Source organism: Drosophila subpulchrella, chromosome 3L (assembly GCF_014743375.2).
Source record: "Drosophila subpulchrella strain 33 F10 #4 breed RU33 chromosome 3L, RU_Dsub_v1.1 Primary Assembly, whole genome shotgun sequence".
In the NCBI taxonomy this organism is placed as follows: domain Eukaryota; kingdom Metazoa; phylum Arthropoda; class Insecta; order Diptera; family Drosophilidae; genus Drosophila; species Drosophila subpulchrella.
This window is the reverse complement of record NC_050612.1, coordinates 1168102-1190457: the sequence shown is the minus strand read 5'-3', so window position 1 is coordinate 1190457 and position 22356 is coordinate 1168102. Positions and strand designations below refer to the sequence as shown.

General features: G+C 43.3%; 1 long non-coding RNA gene across 1 annotated transcript; it reads right to left on the bottom strand.

Moving 5' to 3' along the window:
- Positions 1-19160: 19160 nt before the first annotated feature.
- On the bottom strand, positions 19161-21321 carry LOC119554141. Its single transcript, XR_005219800.1, has 3 exons — positions 20715-21321; positions 20455-20581; positions 19161-20390 (listed from the first exon to the last, which is right to left on the bottom strand). It is a non-coding gene; the product is annotated as an uncharacterized LOC119554141 (long non-coding RNA).
- Positions 21322-22356: the final 1035 nt, after the last annotated feature.

Below are 22356 nucleotides of genomic sequence, written 5' to 3'. Positions count from 1 at the left end.
TGTTGGAAGACTTGAAAAGTGGTCGGTAGTCCACAGCTTTCAACCCTATGAGCTGTAAACAAGCCTACTTGAATAATAACGCAGCATTTTGGGATCCATTTCCTCAAAAACGGCTACACGCCCTAAAGTGATGTGTTTCTATGTGCTGATATCGGGATTTTTGAGGGTGCATATCATCATATCATGTAGTGCTCGAAACTGTTGCGCAGAACCGTTAATGGGTATATAATAGACGATTTCTCCTATGGCAGCAAACATTAATAATTTCCCGTTTGGTACCTGCTTTTAAGTCGTTACCAGGTGTCGTTATATCCGTCTTGGGAAAAGGCTGTCAAAATGTTTCTACCTTCACCGCGAAGTGAGCCTTGTAGAATATGCAGCTTCTGGCTGACCGAGTATGGTTTATTAAGTACTAATTCCACAAATAAGTCGTTAAAAAGAAGCCAATCTAGACATTGGGTATGAAACTCAGGAATACTGATTGGTGGGAGAGATATATTTAGGTTCATTGGAGCGTCCTTATCTCGAAGCAAGGTCATATTATATTCTTTACATAAGGTCCGAAATCCACTAACTTTTCTTCGGTGGCGGCCTCTGCCCCAGACGTATTATGGTAGTCAACATGGGCCTGTCTCAATAGTTCCCATTGGACGTTTAGGCGTCGTTGTAGTGCTAGTGTGATGTTGGCGCATTTGAAGACAGAATTAGAGATTTACTCTTGTTTTGCTTTAATACCATACGCATCAAGTTAGCAAAACAACTTTTGATACTCAAACTTTTTTCCTATTGACAATTTGCCGTTAATTATCCGTAAATTATTCGTGAAAGAAATAAATTTGCCGCTTAATTTTTTTAAAAATTATAAGGTGTTCTGCTAAGTTGATATCAAGTTAGCAGTACAACTCCTTAAACTTGAACTTTTCCAAAATGTTTTTAATTGGTATTTTGCCGTTACTTATCCGTAAATTATTTGTGAAAAAATTAATTTTGTCGCTCCATTTTTAAAATTTAATTTTTTAAAAAAACTTAGTTATTCTGCTAAGTTGATATCAAGTTAGCAGATTCACAAGGTGATTCACAAGTGAAACTTCTTTTTTGGAACTGAAGGGATGTTAGTAGAAACTTAGGACAAAAGCAATACATTTCCAATGACGTCACAGCCAGACTAAGATGTGTCGGCAGCTTTCATGGTAGACGATGTTTAGCACTGCTGCTGTATTGGCCTGCGCTTCTTGATAGTAAAGCTGCACTTCAAAGAAAGGGAATAAGGTGAATTCTTACAGTGCTAAGGATCACAAGAGGGTATTTTTCTCCAATGTACACATACGTAAAATAACCGCTTAAAAACAAAAAAAAATATTTTAAAAATGGAGCGACAAAATTAATTCTTTCACGAATAATTTACGGATAAATAACGGCAAAATACCAGCTAAAACATTTTGGAAAAGTTCAAGTTTAAGGAGTTGTACTGCTAACTTGATATCAACTTAGCAGAACACCTTATAATATTGAAAAAAAATTAAGCGGCAAATTTATTTCTTTCACGAATAATTTACGGATAATTAACGGCAAATTGTCAATGGGAAAAAAGTTTGGATATCAAAAGTTGTTTTGCTAACTTGATGCGTATTTTAATACCGGGTCCTATGTTTTGTTCTGGATTCGCCGAGGTACCTTTTGCTGACGCCATGTTGTCTTTAAATACTTGCTGATATTTTTCTCCTTTCAGCTCCTTTAATCCTGTTAGTCCTAAGGCATATTCATATCCAGTGGGTAATGTCGCTTGCTGAAATCCTTCATCTAGGTCACAAAACTGCTCCCAAAGATCGTTCAACTGGCTTAGCGTACCGAATAATAGCCGCCTAGGTGGCGTCGATCGGCAGAGTCCTGGCCATAATTCTTTATGAGCTGTTGGATTTGTACTTGTAGCTTCTTTTTTTGTCTAGAAGTCGATTGTGTATATCGATTCTTGTGTGACTTGTTTTTTCTACTAATGAAGTTGACATAATGTGTGAAGTTAAAACTCGTTTTAAAGGGGTGTGGGTGAGCTGCGTCGTTACTGAAGGGCGGCGTCGTTGACTTGCTGTGGAAGAAGGGTGCTGTGGCTGGCTTTTATGGTGTTAGAGCGGATTGCTGTAGGGGCCGGCTGTAGAGGTTGAAACACTCGAAAGCGCGAGTGCGAAAGAACCCCAAGAGGAAAAACTGCACACTGAAGTAGTTCGTTATAAAAAGAGTCGGGGAGCGACCGTGGCTTATTCAGTGGCGAGAGCAAGAGGACGGTGCAATGGGAGAACATGAACATTCCGCCCCCCTTGCAATCGCTAGCATTGCAAAATAAGAAGAGAGAACCGTTCAGTCGTTAAGATTGACTGCAGGCGCCAGAGAGGATCCACCCGAAATCGTCTTTTGGGCCGCTGTCAGTCCTCGTCGGACATAATTTCTCAAGGTCGCTATCACTGAGCGCTCGGATGGGAGTACGTACCTTCAGCTCGATTTTGAGGAACACCTCCATATTGGTCGCCTCGTCGGCCCTGGATCACTAGGGCGGTCAGGAGTACGTTGACACTGCGAAGCTGGTGTCGAGGATGCAGAGCGCGGCGGAGAGGCGAGCGTCTTGCGAGTTGGATCTTGCCGGCGCGCGCGCTGCTGAGAACAGGCTCGTTGCTGGGAAACGGAAATTTTCCGTTAAAAGTGCTTCCACACGCTGGGTGGTTCCGGTTGAGCGCAGGCGCTCCTCTGCGCTCAGCTTTAGGATTCTCTGACACTTCCGAAGAGGATGGATTTCACGGCAGACTCCGCATAGGTAGGATTGAATACCTCGAGTACGTCTGCTATTCAATGCAAGAACGCTACGTGGACGCGGATCCTGATCAGATTGCGGATAATGAAAAAAGTAGGCAAATAGAGATGATTAAGACTGACGTAGATGTTGGTTACGGATTAAGGATTATTGAAAGCACGATTCTTTACTTGGAAGTTTTTGAAGGCTCTCCTGGAAGAGAACCTTTTTGGTCACTGGAGTTTGACAATGCCGCGTGTCGCATGAATGTCGACTATGCGGTCGTTGCCGTTGGCTCCCGGAATACGGAGTCTATTTTACCGAGTCGCCACTCATTCGAGGGCAGATTGTCGTCCTTAATGACGATTAACTGTGGGATAAGGCCACTTGCGGCGGTTGTAGAGCTTTTAAAGTAACCCAAGGCAAGAAATTTCACATTTTGTGGATAACGCAGACCTTGCAGGAGTTAATAACTGGCTTCACCAAGTTCTTGATTCTCAGAACCCAGTATATGGACCGGGTGCGACGTACCACTAACTGGTTACCGCGATGTAATGTTACGAGATGCGAACATTTTACTAGTAGCCGAGAGACTGAACATTCGTACGGTAGGATTATTGAGTGTCATTTATCATAACGCAAACGTTCAGAGGCCGTTACGATAAGCTCATTCTGATCTAGGATGGGGTTCAGGTAGAGAATTGAACTTGTCACGGACACAGGACGCTTTTGACTCAAGCAGCGATATTCATCAGCAAAATATCTGCGCTGAGTGCACATGGTCATGAGCCGTTCAGCGGCGGCAACGTTCTGTCGATAGACATACGCGAGGACCCGCAATGCTCTATCTAACTTGGAAAAGCGATCTAGGATATCTTCTGTCGACGTAGACGCCACATGGGCTTTGACTGCACGCCTTTCTACCTCGGTCACAGGCAAGTCGGTGCCCTGGCTAGGCGAGTGGGTCCATGCCACCAAAGCGGGTTATTCACCAGCTCTTGAAGGGGTACTTCTCCACTTATTGCGGCCAATTGACTGCCTCTGTGGACTCGGTGATCTTCGTCACCCTGTTGGCAACGAATGTTGTCCAATGACACGCTGGTTTGACTAACCATGCTTGCACAATCGTGGAATCGGTCCAGTTATGTAGTTTCGAGGTCAGCGTTGGCATACTCGGAAAGATGGCTTCGGCCATCTCGGACAGCAGTAGAGCTCCACACAGCTCCAGCCTTTGAAGTGACACCGTTTGGACTGGGAATACACGCGTTTTGGCCGTGAGTAAGTGCACCATCGTCGTATGCCCCATCTACGCGTACATAGATCGCCTCTGCGTATGCTTTTTGCGAGGCGTCACAGAATCCATGACTTCCTGACTTGGAATTCAAACCTGATCTGGGACCGAATAGATCTGGAGAAAGCTGCTCCACCATTGATTTAGATCCTGAAGCCTACTGGGTCAAACAGCTTGACAATTTGGGAAAGGACCAGTCGTTTTGTGGGGGCAATCTCAGTCGCTAAGTCTGGTGGGACGAAAAAAAATCATCTGAGAGTCTTGGTCGATCTCGAGAAAGTCTGTGTTCAGAAAATGATCGCTTTGGATATGAGCTAAGATATTTTTGTGGCTCAAGGTCCATTTTCTTAATGGGAAGGGTACTTTGTAGCTCGCGAACAATAAGCTCCTGAAAGGACATCGTCTACAAACATGTTATTGAGAATGACGTTGCTCGCTCTTGGATGGCTGAGCTGCATGTCAGTAGCAAATTGTTGCAGAAAAAGTTTCCAAAAGTTACCGTCTGTAATTCAGAATCTCGAATGTACGCCTCGCTGTTGGGGAATAAGATGCGTTGGAATGGGGTATGCTTCGGATCTACCCAGATCTGTCGATGTATCGCCAATTCAGGATCTGGATCATTAGATTAGACTGCAAGCTGGGTCAGCATGAAGGATATCATTTAAGCTGACCCCATTCTCTGAAGGGCTGGAGGCATTGAATGCTACCCGAGGATTGATGGTCGCACTTTCCGGCTTCAGCTCGTCATGATGCGGAAGGTAATAGCTGGCGGAACCATGGGTAGGAAGGACCTCTCTCATGTGGTTGAGATCGAGATACTTTTGAGTCACGGAGTCATATTTGTTTTATTGTTGGCAGTCCCTCTTTAGCCGTTGCTCGGTTCTGAAGAATAATGACAACGCAAAAGATCTGGAGTGTGCGAGAGCGTTTTTTACGTTTTCAGGGTCACGAAACGGAAGACTTACTTTATATACCTGCCACTATCGTCTCGTTGTAGTCCGGAAAAAATTTTTCTCACAAGTCATGTCGGATGCTTTTGCCACTTTTACTGGCAGTTCCTCCACCTTCCAAACTTTAGTAATAGGGTTGACAAGCGCGTGGGATCGGCGGAAACTTGATTTTGCCTTGAAGCAGGCACTGGTCCTGTTTGGATCCATGGTTTCTTGGCCGAGAAGAGAGCCACAGATGTTCGGCCGGGTACCGCTTAGAAGTTTGGATGGTAGTACATCGGCCCCGATCGGAATATCTATTTGGATAAAGTAATACTATAGATCCGCTGGAGGCAGTTCGGGAAGATCCCGTAGAAACTGTTGCGTAATCGGACAGGGTGGAAGGCTTCCCTCCAATTGCGGAAGAACATAAGCAGTCGTGTTTAACTGCAAGCTAGGCCTCTTCGGAGAACGAATAGTAAGCTGACAGAGCTTTCTGGATTCAGCGGATACTGTTGTTGAGGCAACCTAATTAGTTTGAAAAGCAGCTCCGGGATAAAGGTTGCCTCGTATCCCGAATCTATCAGGGCACGAGCTTTGAAATTCGACCCTGGGTGACAGATGTCAATTATAGAGGTAAAAGTAAAGTAGTTTGGGCCTGGTGAATCCGTGGACGTGGTACCGGTGGGTACGGAAATACGGGTTGGGGAGAGTTGGTGTAGTAGATTATATAGTTGTATTTAGCTCGGAGAAACGGCAAGCTAATAGCTACACTTTCTAAGGCTGCTACCATGCACCCGGTACATACGTCGTACTCTGCCTTGATGCGGTTCCATAACGCACGGATTTCTTCGCGGCGAATGTTTAGCATAGATAGAGTAGGAGGTACCGGCGACGAAAATAAGAAATTTTTTTTTTTAAATCTCTACGTTCCCTAGCGAATCTAGCGTGAAACCAAACGCGTGCATTCAGTTTGCTGGTTCGATTTCAAGTCGTTTATTGATCAGGAAGCCCATAACTTCGTAACAAAAGTTAAGGTCTCCACATTTCACAAAATTAGAGATACATATTGCGAATAGGTTATGTTTACAAGCATGTTGATAAGGACTAGGTTCGATTACAGCGATGTTTCATACAATATAAATGATTGAATACGAATATTACACAAGGTCCAAAAATTTTCCGCCCGATGAAAGGTGTACAAGCTTTTAAGCATCATATTCAATTAGCAATGGTGGTATCTAGCAGATTGGTCGCCGTATAACTCGTTTGGGCGTTTGAGTATCGACCACACGAAACCTGTTGTCCTCGCCAACGATCGAGTTGATGACGCGTTCAGTTAGCCAATGCTGGGGCGTGCTATTGTCCTCATGTATAAGAAAAATCTTACCAGGTTTGAGGTTTGCCATTAGAGAATTCCATTTCGATCGCATCTGAAGCGTGTCCAGGTTATCGCGTCGCAACAGGTGTCTCTTCGTGTAGCGCAATGCGTTGAAATCGTGTAAGATACGATAATTTGCTGTCATCCACAGGGATTGCCCTAAGGGACGAGCCAGTGATGAGATGACCAGGGGTAAGAGCTTCCCCGTCATTGGGATCCTCTGAATGTCCAGCAATAGGTCGAGAATTCATAGACTTCACCGCCGCCTCCCAAAGCCAACCGAAATGTGGAGCTCTGGGCGGGATAAAGCAGAATTGTACTCCATTATCGTTGCTGAATGTTTACAGCTCCTATTTACTTTGCTGGCTGAAGAGATCTTGCTTGAAGCTGTTGAGTTGGACACAAGCTCTAGTGAAATTTGTCGCGTTATCACAATATATGCGAAAAGAGTTGCCACGACGAGAAACAAAACGCTTCAACGAGAGAATGAAAGTATTAGTTAAAAGGTCTGAGAAAAGCTCTATGTGTACCGCCTTTGATGAGAAGCAAACATAGATAGCCAAATACGTCTTAAATGGCACCTTGCTGCTTATGCGATAGGATGTTAAAAACGGTCCACATAGATCTAGTCCAGTTACAGTAAATGGTCGGACGGTCTGAAGTAGGTCAAAAGGAAGCGAACTCATTATTCGGTTAGCCAGTCTGGGCTTGGGTGTCAGTCTGCGATGCCAGTGTTCTAGCATTTGCCACCCAGACGTGCAGACGAAGTAGTCCGACGAGCGCTTTGGCTCCCGCGTGCATGTTGGTCAATCATCTGACAAACTTCCAGGTAAATTATTGGTCCTATTGGAGGAGCAAGGGATATCCTCTAAGGCGAGAATCCTCTAAAAGTTTTATTCTTGATTTCTTGATTCGTGGCGAGCTGGGAGATTTCCTTGGAGAACGAAGCGTTTTGGATTGCAGCAAAAATGTGTGTGAAGTCCTGTTTCAGTTCTGTAGGGGCGATGCGCATTGCGTCTTGAACTGAGAATTTGCTCTTGGCTGGAACTCTGTTGAATACGCTAAGGACGTATACTGCTACTCTCAGATTTCGCCGATAGGATCCAACTCGAAAGACAATTTCTAGCAAGACGCTTCCAAAGTGTTGATCATTCGCTATCTTCGTTTTGTTGTCTGCTGATCCAAAGCTGCTGCATGCGAACGAGACTGCCTTGCGCTTCTCTAAGTAGAGATCATCAAATTCAAAATCTGGAGATGATTGTGGCCAGAATTCCGTATCCGATGTCAGGAACTCAGGACCTGAGAACCAAATTGTGTCCGATAAGACAGCAGCTGCACATCCGCGCGAGACGATGTCGGCTGGATTGATCTTTCCTGGTACATGTCGCCAGGTGACATCGATTGTACTTGAATTATGGATACCCTATTGGCAATAAAGCATTTGAGCTGCGATGAATGTAAGTTGATCCAATGAAGCATATTTTGCGAATCTGTCCAAAAGATGTTTTGTGCCATACGTTGCACAACAATCTTACTCCACATAGCTCTAGTCTCGGTAGCGGAAGTGCCTTAGTTGGCGCGACCTTTGACTTCGAAATTATTAACCGTGATATGAACTTACCGTTGATTCGCGTGCGCAGCCTTTGTCACACTGTCTCCATTTGGCTTGATATAAAACTCTGTATTTGTTTCGATGAGGTGACTTCCGTTCCATTTTGCAACTGATCATCCTGCTTCCGCGAGAATCTTGCTAACTTCGTGGACCTTCTGCTTTAGATCTTCAATGGAGTCTGCCCCTGTTAGCAGATCGTCGACATACAAGTCTTCGAGAAGTACAGGTGCACCAATAGGTGCACCAATGCTGTTCTTGTTTCCGCTGGGCGATAAATTAAAGACTCCTTATTGCTAGGAATGGTGCGCTGCCATTCCACAGATCACCGTGTTGAGCTGATAGATTTCCATTGGCTGCTCTGGTGAAGATCTCCAAAATATCAGTTGAAACTTGAGATCGTCAGGGTGTACCATAAATTGTCGGTACATTTTTGACATGTCTGCAGTGAGAGCATATCTGTGAGTGCGAAATGAGAGAAGTGTTAATAAGAGTGTCTGTTGAATGGTTGAGCCATAGGTTACTCGATGTCGTTGCTGACGCGTCGAATACTACACGTAGCGTTGTTGAGCTGTCTGGATGTAGAAGTCTATGGTGGGGAATAAAGTAGTGTGTGGGAAATATCAACATGAATTCTAATCTGTTTGTCGTTAAGCGAGAGATATTCGCTCATGACTGGCAGGACATTTCCTTCAGCAAAGGATCTCGCTCCAGACGCTTATCCAGTGGCAAAAATCGATATCTGGTCATCTCCATTGAAGTGCCAAGAGCATCTGGAGGCTGCTTAAATGGTAGGCATACCTGAACCAAACCAAGGACTATCACTTGAGATGTGAAGTGTTTTTCGCAGGCTTCTTCTTCCTCAGTGAGGGCCGGCTGATCTGTGTTCAGTTCTTCGACTTCCCAAAATCGCTGCAAGTTGACGAATACTTTCCTCCTTGGACATAAATGCGTGAGCCTATACACTCCTAGGCTCGTCGATTCTGCCGCCAATAAGACACCCAAGTGAAGAATTTTGCAGATAGGGTAAATTATATCCGAGAGATATTTTTCCTTCTCCCAAGAGCTCAAAGAATTCCTGGGTACTGATTAAAATATCGATCTTGCTTGGTTTGTAGAAGAAGGGGTCTGCCAATTCGATTACACCCCCGGAATTTTTCATGAAGTGAAGTGTCATTCACTGGCGATGCTGTAATGACTTGCTGAGAAGGATGTGTGAATCTGTGCAAACTAGTGTGGTGTAGTCCCCGGCATACACGGCATTTGAATTTGGAGCTGCACTTGCCCGCCATGTGCCCCTTGCCAAGGCAATTTAGGCACAATGACAATTGTTTTGCAAAGTTGAACCGCTCATTGACACTGAGAGCAGCAAATGTGGGATATTTACCGATGTTGTGACTTGCACTTGAGACAGCTCTTCAGGGCTGCAACGAAAGCCTTAAGTAAGTTGCCATGGCGTTTCTCATATGATTTCTCATGGCGCTTTTCTGTCCAGGAATTCGCTGTGTCGGCTAAGGATCTTGTAACAATTGTTATCTGAACCCACCTTTATGAAACATTGTGAATTATAATTGCATTTAGTATATCAGTTTCTGAGTGGAGTGATAGCAATGACCCGCGCAGTGCAGAGACAGTGTCCAAGATACCACGCAGTGAATTTGCGTCTGCTGGTTCCATACTGGGTAGAGCGCACAAGATGGTTATGTGTTCCAGAAAAATAAGTACATTCTTCTCGCTCGGCAATTTAGTTCTGCAGCACTCATCCGATGATCAGCTTCCACATGTTTCTTAAAGTTCTTCTTGGCCAAAGCTTAGCTACTCTTTTCTAGTAAAAGAAAAGCTAACCGAAATATCGATATTTCCGTACTTGCGACTCCCACTTTCCAGTGAAATGAGTGGTAAAAGGAAAGATGAAGAACAAAAGGTAGAACCAAATGATTAGGTTCTAATATGATTGCCCGATGTATGACACGATTACATAACCGAAGTTATATAATTTATGTGAACTATTCTCCAATTTTCTTCCTTTTGGCTAACGTTTTTAACGCGAAGACAAAACGAAGATATGCGAAGATATGATATAAATACTCCCGGCTGGCGACTACTACGAGTTAGAGTTATGTAAGATAGACGCGTGAACGATATCTCGACACAAACGTTGTGTGTTGAACCGAATGGTCAAATCTATGCTTGGCTTTTCTCTAAGAAACCGCAGAGGTATGCGAATTGAACTTGAACTAGAAATTTATTACAGAACCGAAGTCCTGCCACGGTCGCCAAAATGTACGATCCCTAGCGAATCTAGGGTGAAACCAAACGCATTCAGTTTATGTCTTTTATTGATCGGGATGTCCATAACTTCGTACGAAAGGTTAAGGTCTCCACATTCTACAAAATTAGAGATATATGTTGCGAATAGGTTATGTTAGAGATTCATATTGCGAATAGGTAATGTTTTCAAGCATGTTGATATAATATGTATTTTATGTACATTGTACATTGTAACACGAGTTCCAAACAAAATCTAAAGACAAACATAAAATTAATTTGCATGCATTAAGAAAACTGAAGCTGCCTGTTCTATAAATAGTCAAATTAATTTTGGAAATTTATAATAAAAGCTATGCCCTACTTAGGTACATTAACTCTGACAACACAGGCATCAATATTGTTGATCCTAACAAAACTCCTTAGGGAATATGAAAATCACAATCTTTGGGCGCTAATTCTGTTACTTGGGCATATTAGATCTCGAGTATTGAAAAGGCCTTGGGGCGAAGGAGAAGCGTCCGTTGTTCAGGCACCATGTTGCCGTCATAAGCTACGTCGTATTTCGGTCGTGGGATCTGGAAAGGCCTCTCTCCTCTCGAACATAGCGAGAATAAATATTAAAAGTGTTTGAAAAATTTAAACTCGTAAAGTTCGTCCGTCATCAGTCCACAATGCCCTACAAGCTCAGCAGTCGCTTGATTATAACACGATCGCGCTGTGTTTCGGCAATATTCACACATTCGTGTGCCAAATGGGCAGTCAAGGTTGTCCGTTGAAAGTTATATCATTGTTCTCGACCTACTCCACTTCTCTCGTCAGCACCGCAACCATAATGTGCTATGGTTTTTAATTCTTTTTCATGAGTACTGCGGCCACAAACGTGACAGTATGTCGGATGTTGACCTTATGGTTGATCCCCGTTCTTTGATAACACTGGCGAAGGTGCCCGATACATAAGATGCTTTCGAGCTGCTGTTCCTGGTAGCAGTAGACTCCGTGGGCGGATGCCTAAGCCCATGGGAAATGTCGCTTTTCCTTAGAGCTGGCAGCATCCCTGCAGTAAAATACCAGAATAGAATACCACTGCCCTCACTTCTATAATCGGCCAAGGTCTTGTATACCAGACTAGAACTTTTACATGGTTAATTGTATGGATCGCATTAACTAGGACTACTAATTCTTGATATTCCCTATTTAGGGAGTCAACGCCGGACTTCTGCACTTTGTTAGTGGTCGGGTTCAAAGTTACCAATATGTCGATCGTGGCCGTTGTTCTAGCCATACCACACCTGTGTTCCTCGCTTTTCTGAGTCAACCAGCATTTTGCGCCAGTCTCTTTGTATCGCAAGATTCTTTGTTCTTTTATAAGTGAATATCTCTTCATTACAAAATTTATGGAGAGGGCGTACATTACAGTAATTAGGTAATTACGTCGAAATGGTGCTTTTTGGGAAAAGGGGCTCTCAAATTACTAATCAGTTTTGAAGAGATGTTTTTCCTTATAGCCTAGTACTCAGATCGAAAAACAGTTGCACCAGTCAAAAAACCTTATTCTATGATGTGTGACCGAAGTTTTCAGAATTCATCCGCAATGCACTACATGCATGGTCCTACTGTCAGTCAGCTGTGTTTGTTGACAAACGGCAAACAAGTCGACTGGAGCAATTAAAAAATGACGAGTCTGCTGGTGTGTAAAGAAAATTAAATTAAAGTAGTTGAGTTGTTCGAGGGATGTTTCTATTTACGTAAATTAGTAGCTTAAGAAAATGGACCTTGAGCCACAAAAATATCTTAGCTCATATCCAAAGCGATCATTTTCTGAATACAGACTTTCTCGAGATCGACCAAGACTCTCAGAGTACATTGGAAAGCGACGTCCGATGATTTTTTTTCGTCCCACCAGACTTAGCGACTGAGATTGCCCCCACAAAACGACTGGTCCTTTCCCAAATTGTCAAGCTGTTTGACCCAGCAGGCTTCAGGATCTAAATCAATGGTGGAGCAGCTTTCTCCAGATCTATTCGGTCCCAGATCAGGTTTGAATTCCAAGTCAGGAAGTCATGGATTCTGTGACGCCTCGCAAAAAGCATACGCAGAGGCGATCTATGTACGCGTAGATGGGGCATACGACGATGGTGCACTTACTCACGGCCAAAACGCGTGTATTCCCAGTCCAAACGGTGTCACTTCAAAGGCTGGAGCTGTGTGGAGCTCTACTGCTGTCCGAGATGGCCGAAGCCATCTTTCCGAGTATGCCAACGCTGACCTCGAAACTACATAACTGGACCGATTCCACGATTGTGCAAGCATGGTTAGTCAAACCAGCGTGTCATTGGACAACATTCGTTGCCAACAGGGTGACGAAGATCAACGAGTCCACAGAGGCAGTCAATTGGTCGCAATAAGTGGAGAAGTACCCCTTCAAGAGCTGGTGAATAACCCGCTTTGGTGGCATGGACCCACTCGCCTAGCCAGGGCACCGACTTGCCTGTGACCGAGGTAGAAAGGCGTGCAGTCAAAGCCCATGTGGCGTCTACGTCGACAGAAGATATCCTAGATCGCTTTTCCAAGTTAGATAGAGCATTGCGGGTCCTCGCGTATGTCTATCGACAGAACGTTGCCGCCGCTGAACGGCTCATGACCATGTGCACTCAGCGCAGATATTTTGCTGATGAATATCGCTGCTTGAGTCAAAAGCGTCCTGTGTCCGTGACAAGTTCAATTCTCTACCTGAACCCCATCCTAGATCAGAATGAGCTTATCGTAACGGCCTCTGAACGTTTGCGTTATGATAAATGACACTCAATAATCCTACCGTACGAATGTTCAGTCTCTCGGCTACTAGTAAAATGTTCGCATCTCGTAACATTACATCGCGGTAACCAGTTAGTGGTACGTCGCACCCGGTCCATATACTGGGTTCTGAGAATCAAGAACTTGGTGAAGCCAGTTATTAACTCCTGCAAGGTCTGCGTTATCCACAAAATGTGAAATTTCTTGCCTTGGGTTACTTTAAAAGCTCTACAACCGCCGCAAGTGGCCTTATCCCACAGTTAATCGTCATCAAGGATATAGATACTTTTGAGTCACGGAGTCATATTTGTTTTATTGTTGGCAGTCCCTCTTTAGCCGTTGCTCGGTTCTGAAGAATAGTGACAACGCAAAAGATCTGGAGTGTGCGAGAGCGTTTTTTACGTTTTCAGGGTCACGAAACGGAAGGCTTACTATATATACCTGCCACTATCGTCTCGTTGTAGTCCGGAAAAAATTTTTCTCACAAGTCATGTCGGATGCTTTTGCCACTTTTACTGGCAGTTCCTCCACCTTCCAAACTTTAGTAATAGGGTTGACAAGCGCGTGGGATCGGCGGAAACTTGATTTTGCCTTGAAGCAGGCACTGGTCCTGTTTGGATCCATGGTTTCTTGGCCGAGAAGAGAGCCACAGATGTTCGGCCGGGTACCGCTTAGAAGTTTGGATGGTAGTACATCGGCCCCGATCGGAATATCTATTTGGATAAAGTAATACTATAGATCCGCTGGAGGCAGTTCGGGAAGATCCCGTAGAAACTGTTGCGTAATCGGACAGGGTGGAAGGCTTCCCTCCAATTGCGGAAGAACATAAGCAGTCGTGTTTAACTGCAAGCTAGGCCTCTTCGGAGAACGAATAGTAAGCTGACAGAGCTTTCTGGATTCAGCGGATACTGTTGTTGAGGCAACCTAATTAGTTTGAAAAGCAGCTCCAGGATAAAGGTTGCCTCGTATCCCGAATCTATCAGGGCACGAGCTTTGAAATTCGACCCTGGGTGACAGATGTCAATTATAGAGGTAAAAGTAAAGTAGTTTGGGCCTGGTGAATCCGTGGACGTGGTACCGGTGGGTACGGAAATACGGGTTGGGGAGAGTTGGTGTAGTAGATTATATAGTTGTATTTAGCTCGGAGAAACGGCAAGCTAATAGCTACACTTTCTAAGGCTGCTACCATGCACCCGGTACATACGTCGTACTCTGCCTTGATGCGGTTCCATAACGCACGGATTTCTTCGCGGCGAATGTTTAGCATAGATAGAGTAGGAGGTACCGGCGACGAAAATAAGAAATTTATTTTTTTAAATCTCTACGTTCCCTAGCGAATCTAGCGTGAAACCAAACGCGTGCATTCAGTTTGCTGGTTCGATTTCAAGTCGTTTATTGATCAGGAAGCCCATAACTTCGTAACAAAAGTTAAGGTCTCCACATTTCACAAAATTAGAGATACATATTGCGAATAGGTTATGTTTACAAGCATGTTGATAAGGACTAGGTTCGATTACAGCGATGTTTCATACAATATAAATGATTGAATACGAATATTACACAAGGTCCAAAAATTTTCCGCCCGATGAAAGGTGTACAAGCTTTTAAGCATCATATTCAATTAACAATGGTGCTATCTAGCAGACTGGTCGCCGTATAACTCGTGTGGGCGTTTGAGTATCGACCACACGAAACCTGTTGTCCTCGCCAACGATCGAGTTGATGACGCGTTCAGTTAGCCAATGCTGGGGCGTGCTATTGTCCTCATGTATAAGAAAAATCTTACCAGGTTTGAGGTTTGCCATTAGAGAAGTCCATTTCGATCGCATCTGAAGCGTGTCCAGGTTATCGCGTCGCAACAGGTGTCTCTTCGTGTAGCGCAATGCGTTGAAATCGTGTAAGATACGATAATTTGCTGTCATCCACAGGGATTGCCTTAAAGGACGAGCCAGTGATGAGATGACCAGGGGTAAGAGCTTCCCCGTCATTGGGATCCTCTGAATGTAAAGCAATAGGTCGAGAATTCATAGACTTCACCGCCGCCTCCCAAAGCCAACCGAAATGTGGAGCTCTGGGCGGGATAAAGCAGAATTGTACTCCATTATCGTTGCTGAATGTTTACAGCTCCTATTTACTTTGCTGGCTGAAGAGATCTTGCTTGAAGCTGTTGAGTTGGACACAAGCTCTAGTGAAATTTGTCGCGTTATCACAATATATGCGAAAAGAGTTGCCACGACGAGAAACAAAACGCTTCAACGAGAGAATGAAAGTATTAGTTAAAAGGTCTGAGAAAAGCTCTATGTGTACCGCCTTTGATGAGAAGCAAACATAGATAGCCAAATACGTCTTAAAAGGCACCTTGCTGCTTATGCGATAGGATGTTAAAAACGGTCCACATAGATCTAGTCCAGTTACAGTAAATGGTCGGACGGTCTGAAGTAGGTCAAAAGGAAGCGAACTCATTATTCGGTTAGCCAGTCTGGGCTTGGGTGTCAGTCTGCGATGCCAGTGTTCTAGCATTTGCCACCCAGACGTGCAGACGAAGTAGTCCGACGAGCGCTGTGGCTCCCGCGTGCATGTTGGTCAATCATCTGACAAACTTCCAGGTAAATTATTGGTCCTATTGGAGGAGCAAGGGATATCCTCTAAGGCGAGAATCGTCTAAAAGTTTTATTCTTGATTTCTTGATTCGTGGCGAGCTGGGAGATTTCCTTGGAGAACGAAGCGTTTTGGATTGCAGCAAAAATGTGTGTGAAGTCCTGTTTCAGTTCTGTAGGGGCGATGCGCATTGCGTCTTGAACTGAGAATTTGCTCTTGGCTGGAACTCTGTTGAATACGCTAAGGACGTATACTGCTACTCTCAGATTTCGCCGATAGGATCCAACTCGAAAGACAATTTCTAGCAAGACGCTTCCAAAGTGTTGATCATTCGCTATCTTCGTTTTGTTGTCTGCTGATCCAAAGCTGCTGCATGCGAACGAGACTGCCTTGCGCTTCTCTAAGTAGAGATCATCAAATTCAAAATCTGGAAATGATTGTGGCCAGAATTCCGTATCCGATGTCAGGAACTCAGGACCTGAGAACCAAATTGTGTCCGATAAGACAGCAGCTGCACATCCGCGCGAGACGATGTCGGCTGGATTGATCTTTCCTGGTACATGTCGCCAGGTGACATCCATTGTGCTTGAATTATGGATACCCTATTGGCAATAAAGCATTTGAGCTGCGATGAATGTAAGTTGATCCAATGAAGCATATTTTGCGAATCTGTCCAAAAGATGTTTTGTGCCATACGTTGCACAACAATCTTGCTCCACATAGCTCTAGTCTCGGTAGCGGAAGTGCCTTAGTTGGCGCGACCTTTGACTTCGAAATTATTAACCGTGATATGAACTTACCGTTGATTCGCGTGCGCAGCCTTTGTCACACTGTCTCCATTTGGCTTGATATAAAACTCTGTATTTGTTTCGATGAGGTGACTTCCGTTCCATTTTGCAACTGATCATCCTGCTTCCGCGAGAATCTTGCTAACTTCGTGGACCTTCTGCTTTAGATCTTCAATGGAGTCTGCCCCTGTTAGCAGATCGTCGACATACAAGTCTTCAAGAAGTACAGGTGCACCAATAGGTGCACCAATGCTGTTCTTGTTTCCGCTGGGCGATAAATTAAAGACTCCTTATTGCTAGGAATGGTGCGCTGCCATTCCACAGATCACCGTGTTGAGCTGATAGATTTCCATTGGCTGCTCTGGTGAAGATCTCCAAAATATCAGTTGAAACTTGAGATCGTCAGGGTGTACCATAAATTGTCGGTACATTTTTGACATGTCTGCAGTGAGAGCATATCTGTGAGTGCGAAATGAGAGAAGTGTTAATAAGAGTGTCTGTTGAATGGTTGAGCCATAGGTTACTCGATGTCGTTGCTGACGCGTCGAATACTACACGTAGCGTTGTTGAGCTGTCTGGATGTAGAAGTCTATGGTGGGGAATAAAGTAGTGTGTGGGAAATATCAACATGAATTCTAATCTGTTTGTCGTTAAGCGAGAGATATTCGCTCATGACTGGCAGGACATTTCCTTCAGCAAAGGATCTCGCTCCAGACGCTTATCCAGTGGCAAAAATCGATATCTGGTCATCTCCATTGAAGTGCCAAGAGCATCTGGAGGCTGCTTAAATGGTAGGCATACCTGAACCAAACCAAGGACTATCACTTGAGATGTGAAGTGTTTTTCGCAGGCTTCTTCTTCCTCAGTGAGGGCCGGCTGATCTGTGTTCAGTTCTTCGACTTCCCAAAATCGCTGCAAGTTGACGAATACTTTCCTCCTTGGACATAAATGCGTGAGCCTATACACTCCTAGGCTCGTCGATTCTGCCGCCAATAAGACACCCAAGTGAAGAATTTTGCAGATAGGGTAAATTATATCCGAGAGATATTTTTCCTTCTCCCAAGAGCTCAAAGAATTCCTGGGTACTGATTAAAATATCGATCTTGCTTGGTTTGTAGAAGAAGGGGTCTGCCAATTCGATTACACCCCCGGAATTTTTCATGAAGTGAAGTGTCATTCACTGGCGATGCTGTAATGACTTGCTGAGAAGGATGTGTGAATCTGTGCAAACTAGTGTGGTGTAGTCCCCGGCATACACGGCATTTGAATTTGGAGCTGCACTTGCCCGCCATGTGCCCCTTGCCAAGGCAATTTAGGCACAATGACAATTGTTTTGCAAAGTTGAACCGCTCATTGACACTGAGAGCAGCAAATGTGGGATATTTACCGATGTTGTGACTTGCACTTGAGACAGCTCTTCAGGGCTGCAACGAAAGCCTTAAGTAAGTTGCCATGGCGTTTCTCATATGATTTCTCATGGCGCTTTTCTGTCCAGGAATTCGCTGTGTCGGCTAAGGATCTTGTAACAATTGTTATCTGAACCCACCTTTATGAAACATTGTGAATTATAATTGCATTTAGTATATCAGTTTCTGAGTGGAGTGATAGCAATGACCCGCGCAGTGCAGAGACAGTGTCCAAGATACCACGCAGTGAATTTGCGTCTGCTGGTTCCATTCTGGGTAGAGCGCACAAGATGGTTATGTGTTCCAGAAAAATAAGTACATTCTTCTCGCTCGGCAATTTAGTTCTGCAGCACTCATCCGATGATCAGCTTCCACATGTTTCTTAAAGTTCTTCTTGGCCAAAGCTTAGCTACTCTTTTTTAGTAAAAGAAAAGCTAACCGAAATATCAATATTTCCGTACTTGCGACTCCCACTTTCCAGTGAAATGAGTGGTAAAAGGAAAGATGAAGAACAAAAGGTAGAACCAAATGATTAGGTTCTAATATGATTGCCCGATGTATGACACGATTACATAACCGAAGTTATATAATTTATGTGAACGATTCTCCAATTTTCTTCCTTTTGGCTAACGTTTTTAACGCGAAGACAAAACGAAGATATGCGAAGATATGATATAAATACTCCCGGCTGGCGACTACTACGAGTTAGAGTTATGTAAGATAGACGCGTGAACGATATCTCGACACAAACGTTGTGTGTTGAACCGAATGGTCACATCTATGCTTGGCTTTTCTCTAAGAAACCGCAGAGGTATGCGAATTGAACTTGAACTAGAACTTTGTTACAGAACCGAAGTCCTGCCACGGTCGCCAAAATGTACGATCCCTAGCGAATCTAGGGTGAAACCAAACGCATTCAGTTTATGTCTTTTATTGATCGGGATGTCCATAACTTCGTACGAAAGGTTAAGGTCTCCACATTCTACAAAATTAGAGATATATGTTGCGAATAGGTTATGTAAGAGATTCATATTGCGAATAGGTAATGTTTTCAAGCATGTTGATATAATATGTATTTTATGTACATTGTACATTGTAACACGAGTTCCAAACAAAATCTAAAGACAAACATAAAATTAATTTGCATGCATTAAGAAAACTGAAGCTGCCTGTTCTATAAATAGTCAAATTAATTTTGGAAATTTATAATAAAAGCTATGCCCTACTTAGGTACATTAACTCTGACAACACAGGCATCAATATTGTTGATCCTAACAAAACTCCTTAGGGAATATGAAATCCCAATCTTTGGGCGCTAATTCTGTTACTTGGGCATATTAGATCTCGAGTATTGAAAAGGCCTTGGGGCGAAGGAGAAGCGTCCGTTGTTCAGGCACCATGTTGCCGTCATAAGCTACGTCGTATTTCGGTCGTGGGATCTAGAAAGACCTCTCTCCTCTCGAACATAGCGAGAATAAATATTAAAAGTGTTTGAAAAATTTAAACTCGTAAAGTTCGTCCGTCATCAGTCCACAATGCCCTACAAGCTCAGCAGTCGCTTGATTATAACACGATCGCGCTGTGTTTCGGCAATATTCACACATTCGTGTGCCAAATGGGCAGTCAAGGTTGTCCGTTGAAAGTTATATCATTGTTCTCGACCTACTCCACTTCTCTCGTCAGCACCGCAACCATAATGTGCTATGGTTTTTAATTCTTTTTCACGAGTACTGCGGCCACAAACGTGACAGTATGTCGGATGTTGACCTTATGGTTGATCCCCGTTCTTTGATAACACTGGCGAAGGTGCCCGATACATAAGATGCTTTCGAGCTGCTGTTCCTGGTAGCAGTAGACTCCGTGGGCGGATGCCTAAGCCCATGGGAAATGTCGCTTTTCCTTAGAGCTGGCAGCATCCCTGCAGTAAAATACCAGAATAGAATACCACTGCCCTCACTTCTATAATCGGCCAAGGTCTTGTATACCAGACTAGAACTTTTACATGGTTAATTGTATGGATCGCATTAACTAGGACTACTAATTCTTGATATTCCCTATTTAGGGAGTCAACGCCGGACTTCTGCACTTTGTTAGTGGTCGGGTTCAAAGTTACCAATATGTCGATCGTGGCCGTTGTTCTAGCCATACCACACCTGTGTTCCTCGCTTTTCTGAGTCAACCAGCATTTTGCGCCAGTCTCTTTGTATCGCAAGATTCTTTGTTCTTTTATAAGTGAATATCTCTTCATTACAAAATTTATGGAGAGGGCGTACATTACAGTAATTAAGTAATTACGTCGAAATGGTGCTTTTTGGGAAAAGGGGCTCTCAAATTACTAAGCAGTTTTGAAGAGATGTTTTTCCTTATAGCCTAGTACTCAGATCGAAAAACAGTAGCACCAGTCAAATAACCTTATTCTATGATGTGTGACCGAAGTTTTCAGAATTCATCCGCAATGCACTACATGCATGGTCCTACTGTCAGTCAGCTGTGTTTGTTGACAAACGGCAAACAAGTCGACTGGAGCAATTAAAAAATGACGAGTCTGCTGGTGTGTAAAGAAAATTAAATTAAAGTAGTTGAGTTGTTCGAGGGATGTTTCTATTTACGTAAATTAGTAGCTTAAAGCTTAACACAGAAGCTTCGTCATCTTCTTCTTCATCTTGGCAGCATCTTGGAAGCATGGTGAGGGAGTGGGAGCCTGATTCGAAATTTGCGATTCAGTTTTCCATATCTCTATTTAAGCACACATATAATGATATTAATATTATAAAATCTTACATTAATATAACAACTTACGTAGATACTTATTTAGTAAAACGCTACCAACCTCTGTTGTTCAGAACCTACTTTCTTTGCAAGGACTTACCGAACAATAAGCCCATATAGAAGCGTGGTTCCACTCGTCATGCTCTAATGCTCATGACTAATTTTTATCCATAGCCTACGATATCTCCTTCCAGTTTCTCTTTATAAGCACAGCACACAAATGCGTCCTGTGACTTATGCATGCGTGTTTTCGTTGGCTGTCGGGTATTTCCTTCCATTTACATTTGTTTTGATACAGCTATTGCACGAGAATAGCATAATATCACATTTTTTATTCTTTGCGGAAATCTGATATTTTTACTGATATTTTCATAGCTCACCGCGGTGAGTACCTCCATAAGCTGCTGGACTTTTCATGCAACTGTCCTGACGCTGGATATTCGGTCTTTTTTTGTCCGTCACCCTAATATTTTCAAGTAATCAGCTGGGTTGTTTAAGCCTAGTACTCAGATCGGCTAAGAGTTTTTCTAGTCGAAAAATCGTTTTCTTGGGAGTGAGACCGAATTTTTCATAGTTCGCCCGCAATGCATATAGCATGGTCTTACTGTCAAGCAGCTAGGTTTGTTGACAAACGGAAAATAAATCAATTTTAGCAATTTAAAAAGACTAGTCTGCTGGTGCACAAAGAAATTAAGTTTTTAGAAATAGTGGAATGTTCATAGGATGTTTTTATACCCTTGCAGAGGGTATATTGATTTCAGTCAAAAGTTTGCAACGCAGTGAAGGAGACGATTCCGACCCCATAAAGTATATATATTCTTGATCAGCATGACTAGACGAGTCGATCTAGCCATGTCCGTCTGTCCGTCTGTCCGTCTGTCCGTCCGTTTCTACGCAAACTAGTCTCTCAGTTTTAAAGCTATCGGGCTGAAACTTTCCCAAAAGTCTTATATCTTTTGCAGGTAGTATATAAGTCGGAACCAGCCGGATCGGACAACTATATCTTATAGCTCCCATAGGAATAATCGGACAAAAAAATGAAAAAAAATTATATCTTTGGTGTTTCTTAGCATATAAACTCCTAAGCTTGGAAATAACAATTTTTAAATAATTTTGAATTTTGAATTAAATTTTATCGAAATCGGACGACTATATCATATAGCTGCCATAGGAACGATCGGAAAATTTGTGGAAAAATAATATGAAAAAAATTATAGCTTCGGTGTTTTTCAACATATAACCTCCAACGCTTGGAAATAACATTTTTTAATTAGTTCTGAATTTCGAATTAAATTTTATCAAAATCGGACGACTATGTCATATAGCTGCCATAGGAACGATCGGAAAATTGGTAGAAAAATAATATGAAACAAACTATAGCTTCGGTGTTTTTCGACATATTATCCTTTACTATTGGGAATATCATTTTTTGTGTTTTTAAATTTAATAATTATAGCTGCAAGGGTATATAAGCTTCGGCTTGCCGAAGCTAACTTCCTTTCTTGTTATTTATGTAAATTAGTACTTTAAAGATTTCTTTTCGTGCATCACAATCTTTTTCGCGCAAACGTTTCTCCAGCTCCGCTTTAGCTCCCAAATAGCTGGTGTTGGTGCAGTCAAGCGATTCCCCAATGGAAGGCTCGTTGGAGATCATGGTTCTGCTAAGAAGATACTTATATTAGTACAACGTACCCGAATTCTTTTGTCAAGAACCTAGGAGGACCGTGGACATGTAACGCAGG